This window comes from Mirounga angustirostris, unplaced genomic scaffold (assembly GCF_029215605.1).
Source record: "Mirounga angustirostris isolate CCGP_5_RB_7025 unplaced genomic scaffold, mMirAng1.0.hap1 SCAF_17, whole genome shotgun sequence".
Taxonomy (NCBI): Eukaryota; Metazoa; Chordata; class Mammalia; order Carnivora; family Phocidae; genus Mirounga; species Mirounga angustirostris.
The window spans coordinates 14,545,925-14,557,134 of NW_026991725.1; positions in this window are offsets into that span (position 1 = coordinate 14,545,925).

Genomic DNA, 11,210 nt, shown 5'->3' on the forward strand with positions numbered 1-11,210 from the left:
CCATTCACAGGAATTGGGAGGCAAGAATAGGAGTGAGAAGCTGTCCCTGGGCTTCTAATAATTTACTGCGTCAGTATGGCAATTACCAGGTTCAAAACTGGCCACTTTCATGATTGAATCCACTCCTCGGTACCACCTGTGAGGTACTAGTCCCCTTTCACGGATGAGAAGACAGTTTCAGTTCTATCCCTTGCCCAAGGTCAGTAGCCAGACAAAACTACACTGGTGTGTCAGCCCAGCAGTCCTTATGGCCTCCCTTGATTTCTGCTGTGGCAGACGGGGATCTAGGGCCCATAACTGGGGTAGGGGTGAGGGGGTCCTCCTTGTCTTCCCTTTGCCCCCTTGAGCCCCAGCCTGGAGGTGGGGCTTTCGGGGGTACGGGTCTACTGACCTCAGGACCAGGTCTTTGGGGATGAGGGCTTCGACACCTCGCGGTGCTCACTCATCCTCGGACCCTGCGGAGGGCCTGGGCCCTGCCCCAGTCCCCAGCTCCCGTTTTGCCCCAGGCCTCTCACCCTGCCCGTCCAGCCCCACGACGCGGCTGCAGGCGCCCCATTGGTCAGCCTGGGAGCATTTGCCCTTATTTGGCCAGGCCGGCTCGTGGCCGGGCCTCCTCCACCCCCGCCCGGCCCCCCGCAGGCTCTTCTCTCTCACTTCGTCTTTTTGAGGTTTGGCTCTGGGGCCCTGGCAGGCGGCGCTTCAAACGCACTTTCTGGTTGAGTCATTTTTTAACGGCTCCAGGGCTGTGAGCTGCTGCTGTGGCTGCTGGGGGCCCCCAGACTTCGTGGCCAGCTCTCCCTCATCTGACTGCCTAATGGGCTCCGAGGGAAGGGGCTGGGGGCGGGGGCCGGGATGGCATTTGCTGTTGGAGAGATCCTGCACACCACTTGGTCACCCACTCGGAGCCCAGTGCCTCGCCCGCAAGCCCGGGCAGCAGGGTGCACCCGAGTTCCGCCCACGGCCCTTTCCAACCCCCTTTTCCGGCCGGGTCTGTGAGCAGCTGTAGGCCACAGCTCCCCTCTCTGTTGGGTAACCTCTCTGAGGTCTGCTTCTTTTCGGGGGCACTTTGAATTGAGTTCCTTAGGGGCGACAGAACCGGGAAGCAGACTGTTGGCTGGTTTTCAGGAAGGTGAAACTTAACGCTGTGGAGTTTCCGGTTCTTCATCTCTGAGACGGGGATGCCATCATTTACATCACGGGCTCAGCGTGCTGATCAGATGAGATTCAGATTGAATGTGTTTTATTAAGGTCTCTAGAGGCCTCAGCTGCTGCCCTTCCCCCAGCTCGGCGTGCGCAACACAGGGGGGTGAATGAAGCAACTGAGCCCAGAGCAGTTGACGGGGCAGCCCTCACCCGGCCTCCCCAGCTGTCCCTGGCGTGTGAGGGATCCTGTGGGGGGTGCAGAATGCTGGCAGGAGGGGAGAGATAGACCAAGGAGTGCCCCCAGCCTTTTGTCCCTTGTTCCCAGCCAAACTAAGGGGAGGATTCTGCTCTCGATCCTTTCCCAGCCACCTGCCTTCTCTGAGCAACGGGAGCTGTGCTCTTGAGCTGGCTGGGGAAATCCGTCAGCTGCCCAGGAGCTGGGCAGGTCTCGGAACACAGACCTTTTCTGCTTCCTCCTCCAAGGCTCCTAGGGCCCCTCGCTCTTGGGAACTTCCCAGGTCCTTGGTCAACCTCCTCCTCAGTTTTATAGGTGAAAAAAGCAAAGGCTGCGGGTTGGGGGTCAGATTCTGTGAGTGGTCCAAAGTCATACTGTGAACAGCCACAGTGTGGGGGGCTGGGCCGCTTGTCTCCCGCCTCCTGGTTTTTGCCTTCTGTTCGGTGGTCCTGATGTTGGGGTAGGGAGTTAAGCTGATGAGAGATCATAGTGGTTTCCAGGCAGGGACCAGGCCCCAGCTCGTGGGACACACACATACAATAAACACAGAGTTCATTCACAGCTGTTAAAGCTGGAGCAGACGCGGCAGGTTAAACCAAGCACCTTTGCTTCAGAGAGCCAGGAGGGCACTTTTCCCGCTCGTGTCCCTGGGAGATCCCAGTGGCCATCTGGTTTCGTGGCCACTCCCACAGCAGTTGTCGGGGTGACTCTCTTCCTCACACCCACACCCCCTTTCCTACCCAGCCCATCCTGCCTCTTCCCAGATGCTATGGACAAAACCCTGAACTTGGCTTTCACTTGCATTGTGACCTCAGGCTGCCTTCTGCCTCTCTCTGGGCTTGCAGATCAGCTTCCTGGCTCAGGCCAGGTTACTACCCCCTGAGCTTGCCGCTTAAAAGGCCTTCAGGACTGTGGTCTGGAGAGCTGAGCCCGAACCCTGTCCTAGGGCAGGGCCGGCCTCCCGGGGTGCACTGCAGCTGCCTCTCATCCCAGCAGAGCAGGAAAGCATGGCCTTGAACCTGCAGGATGCCTGGGCAGTGTGGACAGGGCGGAGGGGATAATGCGCCCACCCTCCTTGTCTGGAGGCCTCTCGGCATGACGGGTGCTCCCCAAGGCTCTGAGATGAGTCAGGGGACCTGCTTCGGTGCCGAGTTGACCTCTGCAAGGACGAGCACCACCTTGGGTTCTTGAGGCACTTTCTTTTCTCAGACCCCGCTTCCTTTAGTGGCCCTTCCAGGGAGAGTGCTGAAAGGTCCTAGCATTTGGGACTCTTGACCCCAATTGTCTTGAGCCCCATGCTGCCATGCTGGGGGCTCAGTTTCCCTCCTTTGTAGCCAGGCATGCCCCCAGCCCTTGCTCCCCTGAGGGCGGGCCTGCTCGGCCGTCTGACTTCCTGTTTGTGAGTGGTTAGGTCCTGTGGCTTCTGTCGTGTTGTCTCCTCACAGGCAGGTTATCTGGGCCGCCATCTCTGCCTGCCTGCCGAGCCAAGGCCCCAGACCTGTGCAGCTGCCTTGGGCCTTGCCCTTTCTCCCACCTCCTGGGCCTGCTCTCCCTTGCAAGTGTTAGGTCTTCGAAGGGCCATTTTCTCCCTGTTTCTCCCCCTTGCCCAGCCAGCTCCTCCTCTCTCCCCTCTCTTCCCAAACCCTCTTCCATCCACACTCGCTTTCTCCAGGAAGCCTTATCTTTTGGGCCCCCGTGACCCTGAGGTCGCTACTGTAACATCTGTCAGTCCAGCCCTGTGGGCCCCTCCACCCCAGCCACGACTGATTTGCCCTCGTTGCTGTCATTTTGTAAGATGTAGGTACGTGTGGAGGTTTATATATGCGCGCTCCACTTTACCTCTCAGATTCAGGGTTTGCTCAAGTAGGAGCCAAGAGTCCGCATCAGACCTGAAGCCCTGCGCCTGCTTTGGTACGAATTGCTCTCACACCCACACACAGAGCTCTCATACCCTGTCTACCTATCTGTATCTTGTCTATCAGAGCGGAAGTCCCTGAAGACAGGTCTTGTGTCCTTTTCTCCTCACTCTCAGCTTGGCACACAAAGATGGCTGTCCCCTGGGTCAGCGAGATTGGGGTAGACATGAGGGATTGGGGTAGTCATGAGCCCTCCAGGATCCCAGACCCCGGTGGCCTCAGCCCTCTCACGTGGTGAAGGGCTGTTCCCACTTTTTTTCTGATGCCAGAGGCCCTGCCTCTACTCCTTATCCTGCTCCCTCCTCCTCCTCCCCTTTCACTACCTCTGAGCAGGACTATGATCTGGGGACTAAGAGTGTCGGAACTAGAAAGGCTGTGGGGGACACTTCCTAGCAGAGTCCAGGCGAGCGAGGCTGCCCAGTGAGTGTCTGGTGGAGCCCTGACCTGTTGCCAAGGGGCGGAGTTTGCGGAGTCAACTTGAACTCCTCTCTCCTCCACGAAGAGAGGCATCTCCTCTCTCAGCCACGGGCCCTCACTTCTCATCCTGGCGAACTGAGGCGACAGACAGCTTTGAGGGCAGGAGAGGGAGCCACTCCTCTCACACAGACAGGCCCGTGTTCTGAAGCCGTCCCCAGCTCCCTCCAGTCACCCTCCAAGGGCTGGCCTCGGATTCCCAAGCGAACCTTCCCGGGTGTTTCCAGGAAGGAGGCAGGGGTGTCCGGGACGTGTGGCGGGTCTTCCTTGAGGTGTGTCCAGAGGCCTGAGCTGAGCCGTGACCCACAGCATGTCTGTGTGGCTCTGGGCCCTGTCGGCTGTGTCTCTCGGGAAAGGAGACTGGGAATCTTTTGGGCCTTGTGTGTCCTTGTGTGTGTGTGTCTGCTAGGCACCCGCTGCTCGTCCCTCAGGCACCTGCTGGTCAGTTACGCGGGACACACACACGGGTTGTGCCAGCCTGGAGAGGGGCTTCCGGCCCAGTGTTCCTCTTCCACACACCTGGGTGGTTCTTATTGTCTCTGTGTCCTTATTTCAGACCAAGCCCCTTCCTTGTCCTTGATTTTGTCTTTGGCCGTGTCCTGTTTCTCCTGGTTTGAGGCCCATCAGAGCTGGGAGCCATTGCCAGGCCCGGGGATACAGAGACACTGAGCCCCACCTCTGTTCCATCCTCTTCAACCCCAGCCTGAGGGTGGGAACCAGCAGAAGCCCCCACCCCTCCAGAAACCTCCTGACTCCAGAAACTCTGGGGTGGAGACACTGGGCCTTAGTCTCTCTCCTAAAACAAACAAACAAACAAACAAACAAACAAACAAACAAAACCCACAAACACAAAAATCAGTGGTGGTCTTTGGCCTTGGCCTTGAGGACCTATATGAAAGAAAAGCAGGGGAGCAAACATTAGGGACACCTTCACCTTGCTCAGGACAGGAAAGGGGCTGGGTTGGAGACTGTTGAGGGACATGGGGGTCCCTGGGAAGGGACCTGGGATCTGGCTTGCTGCAGGTCACGTGTGGCGGCGGTCTGTAGCCGAGCTGGGCCCTGAAGTCAGGGCTCTGGCTCCCAGTCTGTGCCTCTTGTTTGCTGGGACAAAATACCTCTGAGGTGATAGCTGTGAGAGCACTCTGAGGCCTGGTGGTGGGACGGCAAGATGCTCCAGGAGGAGGGGCCCCGAAGGGTGGGGGTCCAGGAACTCAGGTTACTGCACAACTTTGATATTCTTATCCTCTTATCGTGGAGGGCAGCCATTTCCCCTCCACCCAGGGTCTGGAGCAGCGGTGGTCTGTTAAAGGAGCACTGTCCCATTTCTGGCCAGCTTGCCCTCCTCACTTCTGTCTCTTCAGACCCAGTGGATGAAGGGCCCTGTTCTCCTTTTCTCCATCCCATTTAGGGCCCTGGGCTGGATCACAATTCTCAGGTTGAGGATCCCCTTTCCCGAACGAAAAAATGCATGACAATCTCCCTCCCCGCGAACCCCTAGTCTATGCCAATCCTCTCTTGGCCCTTGAATCTGAGAGTTCCCTGACGTTTGTGTGGGCCTGACCCTGAATGGGGGACCCAGAGAAGAGGCCCATGGCCTTCTGGGAAGGAGTCACTGGGTGATTCTTGTTCATGCATGCCACCCTTCCATCCCCCCCCCCAAACTATTCCTCTTCATTCCAGAAACGAACCCACTGAGAGGCTTGGAGAACTTTGGGGAAAATGTGTGGCCTAGACCTAGTCCATCCCAGCCCCCACCCAGCCCCACACCCTGTTCCCCTCCCCCAGCCAGGGGCCCTGGGATGGGCAGCTTCCTGCCTTCCCCATGGGGAAAGCGGGGGTGGCATGCAGGTGGGCGGGCCCCGTACCCACATCCGGTGGCTGCCAGAACCTCCCCTTGGAGTTTCTTTCCCTCCACTCCTCCAAGCCCAATGGCACCTATGCCCTGCCCTAGACCCTCGTCCTCACCGCTGCTCTGCCCTGCCCTCCTATCCCTATAGGCCCCAAAGGAAGCATAAACACCCAGCCTAGCGCTAACAGGCCCACCTGGCCCAAGTGGGGCCTCCGTACTGTGCCAAGGGGACAGGCCTGGCCTTCCACCGGCTGGGCCTGGGGGAGGGATGGCTTTGTGAGGTGCCGAGGCCTCTGACTATGTGAAGGATACTGTGATGTGCTGGCCTGGACCTCCCTTCGCGCATCTGTACCTTTGTGGCCTCTCTAGGCAACGCGTAGAGAGGAGCCATGGCTTGGTTTGAACGTCCCTGCTGTCCCAAAGGGAAGGGAGTTTTCTGGGCTAGGGTCAGGGGGGTGGGACTCGGAGAAAAGGTCCTTTTCTTGTGCTGCATTCGGAACCCTGTGTTCTGGGCACTCACCGAAGGCCCTGACAGGGAGACCTTATCTCCTAGAGTCACTAACCCAGTACCTTGTGTCAGTCCCAGGCTCTTGAACCATCCCCTGGACTGGGTGCCATGGGGGGAGGGCAGGCTCCGGGGTCCCGGAAGCCACCTGCCCAGGGCGTGTGAGATGGTCTCTTCAGCCCCCCTCCCGCCAGTACCCAGCCTGTCGCTGGTTTCCTGTCAGTCTGTCCTCCCCAGGGAGGGGAGGGGCGCGCTAATCTCCGCTGCGGTGTGGGGGCAGGCTCCAAGACCGTTGGGCGCCCTGAGATCTGGCCCACGTGGCCTCTGGGTTATAAGCCCTGCCCGCCTGAAGGGAACCCCACTTAGGAGCCTGGAGCACAAGGCTTGCTCCCCTGGGCCTTGCAGCACCAGGTAAGGATCTGAACCTTCACTTCAGCCCCAACCGGGGCTCCTCAACTCTTAGCTTCAAGGGGTGATGAGGGGTTTGGGTTGCAGGCCCTGGGTGGAGATCCTCGGGGGAGGGACTGTGAGAGCTTGGGTGCCAAGGCTTACTAGCAAAGCTCTAGGCAAAGAGGTGCAATAACCCTCAGATCTATCGGCTTTCGGCTTTTCGTGGCGGGAAGTCAAAATCCTGGGCCTTGACTTCCCTCTAGACAAGGAAGGTAAAATGGCTCCTGGCCCCAGATGAAGAGAGGAGGGGTCCTGGGTTTCCAGCGACAAGGGCCAGGGAGTAGGGTGGGAATAGCGGGGGGTGGGTGTAGGCTGAAACGTGGGATTCCGTGTCATCGAGAGGCGCTAAAATGTCTCCCTCCACCCAACATGGCCACCGTCTCTGTTGTGACAGCCTTGGGCTTCTGCCTGGGCAGCTGCTGGGTGGTGAGGGACTCAGGACCTTGGGCTGGAGAGGACGCTGGGGACAGAGGCCTTGGTGGGAGGAAGCTGTGGCTGCCTCAGTTGGACTCTGGAGGGCAGATAGTGTGGCTGGAAGGGGTCACCCGGGGACGGGGGTCAGAACCGGGGTCAGAACCAGAGGAGTTATGGTCTCTACCTGAGTGTTTCCAGAAGTGGGGGGATGGGGTGGAGCCGCAGGGGGAAGGGAAGAGGGAACCAAAGAGGAAGTGGGGGGAGGGAGGGAGGGGAGGCAAGGACTGGCGCCATGCTGAGTCACCGCCCACAGGGCCCAGAGCAGGCCCTCTGGGGGCCGCGGGGCAGGGGGGTAGGGTCTTAGGGAGCCACAGGGAGGGCTGGGGGCTCTCGAAGCAGGAGTCAGGAGGAGGAGCAGGCGGCCTGAAGAGTACGCGCAGACGGACAGACAGACAGTGCAGTCACCCATAAAGTAGAAAGCACTACTAACAGCACTGGAGGGTGTAGTGTTTCCTACTTTATGGATGAGTGTACTGTGGGCTTCGGAGACCACGCCGCCGCCGCCTGCCGCCCGCCACCGTCTTCCTCCCCGCTCAGGACGTGTGCGACAGGTGAGCCCCTCAGGCGCCCTCCCCTCCCCGCCAGCCCAGACCCCTGAAAGGCCTCCAGTGTCCCCCACGGCGTTGTCCCTCCCGGTTGTGGCCAACCGGGAAAAGCCCGCACGAGCTTCTCTGCGGCGCAGGGGTCCGGCAGGGCCACGCATCTGGACTTGCCCAGCTATGGAGCAGCCGCAAGCCGACAGAGGCCAGGACGAGGAAGAGGCTGGAAAGGAGGGTAGATGGAGGGGAATGGCGGGGCGGGGGGCGGTGGCAGGGGTCCCAACACTAATAAAGAATGGACTCTGCTTCTGTTTTGTCTGAGACTTTGTTGTTGGGGTGGGGGCGCTGAACGGGCTTAGCGGGCACATGGATGGGGTGGGCACACAGAGGGGTCGGGAGGGAGGCTCACTCACTCTCTTGAGAGATACGGGTTTGGCCCTGCCTGCGAGACCAGAAGAGAGGTCTGGGCCTGGGAAGGAAGGAGGGGATGGGGTGCGGGTTGGGGGGCGGTGGTGGAGCGGTGAGACCTCCCTGCAAAGCCAGAAAAGGGGGCAGGACAGGGAGCGGCAGGGCTAGGAGGGGCCCTCCTACCTTGTTCCCTGCTCTGGCCCTGCCCTGCCCTCCACTCACTTTCCACACCCCTAAACCGAAAGTGGCCTACCTCCAGTTCTAATCTAAGGAAGTCCCCTGGGTCCTTGGTAGTCTAAGAATTGGGTAAGTGTGGCACACACACAGAGCATCGTATACATAAACGAGGGCACAGATACTAATACACGGTATACATACGCACCATCACGCACGTGCATTTCCACACAAGGACCCCCTCAACCATGCTAGCAACACACACGGACAGTGACAGACGCCCGGGACATGCTTGGCATGTCAATCAATGACAGAGATAGACACACCCTCAGGACACGTACATACGCAACAGTATACGCACATGCCACGCCATAAACACACACGAGGTGTGTTACACATGGAAGAGCATACAAACACACGCACAGTGCCAGTCACGTCATAAACGCATTGGGTCCACACACACACATGTCTACACATTCCCACGTGATTATCCATATAGAGTAGATACATGGTGGCATATATATCTACGTACATAGATCTAAATAAAACCATGTCATCGGGATGCCTGGGTGGCTCAGTCATTAAGCGTCTGCCTTCGGCTCAGGTCACGATCTCAGGGTCCTGGGATCGAGTCCCGCATCGGGCTCCTTGCTCAGTGAGGAGCCTGCTTCTCCGTCTCCCTCTGCTGCTCCCCCTGCTTGTGCTCTCTCTCTCTCTCTGACAAATAAATAAAAATCTTGAAAAAAAAAATAAATAAATAAAACAATGTCATTGTCACTACACATATTTACATGCCTGCATGGAGTGTGTCATATATTGCGAAGTGTCCAAGAACGCCATGCATCTACATGTACTGTGAAATACATGTTATAACTTAGTACTCACAGTCATGACCTCACAAACACACAATAGCACACGCATATGCATCCATGTTTCTGTGGACATATGTAGACTAACACAACGGCCCCTCCCGTGTATACAGAGAGAAATACACACCTAGTCTGTACGTGCATACTCTACGTGCGTACGATACACATGCATGCAAATAATGGCATGCCTACGTGCCCGCTCATAAACGTCAGCAGCATACATGTCGTGGTGCACATACTGATGTACACACAACTTTAGGGAAGTGAGGATACCACCCCCTCCCCATGTACACGCCCCAGCCTGCAGTTTCATCAGCTCCGCCTGGGTGGAGCCCACAGGCAGGGGCTCCGGGGCGCAGAGGCGCGGTTGCTGTTCCCCAGGGCGCCACACGAGGGCCCCCAACCTTGGCGGAGACTGGCTTGTGCGCAGATGGACTTAGTCCCGGGTTAGGAGGGGACAGGGACTGCCTCCCCGAGGCCCCTCCCAACACACCTGTCTCTGGGACTCCATCTAGGTCCCTGCCCCCACATACAGGTCGACTCATGGGTAGGGGAGTTCCCATGTCCTTGTCCCCAAAAGCCATCTTCCCATAGCACAAAGGCCTGAGGCTAGACAGAAGATGAACTTCCTTGCAGTTCAGGGCAAAGCCAGCCCAACAGGCCATGTGGTCTCCCCCGCTGGCCCAAGAGGGCCAGGTTGCCCCCAGAATGAAGTCTGCCAGGAGGAAGCCGAAGCAATTCCAATTTCTTTTTTTTTTTTTTTAAAGATTTTATTTATTTATTTGAGACAGAGAGAATGAGAGACAGAGAGCATGAGAGGGAGGAGGGTCAGAGGGAGAAGCAGACCCCCTGCCGAGCAGGGAGCCTGATGCGGGACTCGATCCCGGGACTCCAGGATCATGACCTGAGCCGAAGGCAGTCGCTTAACCAACTGAGCCACCCAGGCACCCGCAATTCCAATTTCTACCTCTGTCTCTGTTTCTGTCTTCCTGTTCTCATTCTTTTGATTTCTCTGTCTCTCTCTTTGTTTCATCTCAAATCCCATCTTTTCTATACCTATCCTTTTCCATGGCTGGTTCTGTCTGTCTTACCACCTCCTGTCCCTGTCTTTACTGGTCTCGGGCTGGGGCCGATGTGGGGAGGACCATCTGCAGCCCACTCGCCTCTGTACAAGGAAGGTGCAGGGGCGTGTGGGGACGAGGGGTGGGAGGCTGCATGTCGGGGGTACCGGGCTGGGATCCCGTGAGGAAGCAGCTCTTCCCTCTGTCCCGACCCTGCCTGCTGGTCCAGCCCACCAGTCCAGCGCCATCACCATGGAAACCAGCAGCCGACTTCCTATTGGTGGGCGGGAGAAGAGGGGGAGGGGAGGGCTGGCTCTCCCCTGCTCGCACCCCCCCCATTCTGAGGCTCAGCCCTCCTCTGCGCCCACCATCTCGGGGCTCCTGGACCGTAGGGGACCCCTGCAGTCCCCAGAGCTGAGGCCAGCAGGGACAGAGACTATGAGGCAAGCGGCCCACCGACCCAGGCCTCCTTAGGACCAGCCGACCGCCCAGCGAGCGGGAAAGCAGCAAGCAGCAGCAGAGAGGGGGCAGGAGATAAAGGACCCCAGCGGACGGCTGAGGATCACCCCCAGCAGCTCCTGCACGCCCCAGCCAGGCCGAGGGTCGTGATGGATGGCCAGACTCGCAGACGCTGACGGACATGCGATGACACCGAGGCACAGAGCTGCACAACGCGGAGCGGCTCGGATACAACCAGTGACAGCATCACACGCTGCCACAGCCCTGCAACACGGACACCCCTCCCCCCCCCACCGAGAAACAACCGGTAACTCCGACACAGGCACAGTGACACGCAGAACCACTACCCCCAACACGCACGAGTGGGGGCATCCGTCCTCCAAACACACGCGAGGCAGCGCTGCCTGGGACGCACGGAGCTGGAGACACACGCCGACCCTCACCCGGGCGCTACTGGTGGTGGCCTCTGCCATCCGCCCTGCCCCCGCGGGGACACCCGCGCGCGTCCACACACCTGCGCACACACACAGCCACGAGCAAACATAGCTCGCATACCCCCAGCTTCGGCTCTGGCAGCTCTGACTCCAGCAGCCTCCTTTGTGGGTGAGGAAGAAGGGCCAACCTCGGATGGAGCCTCGGTGAAGCCAAGAGCTC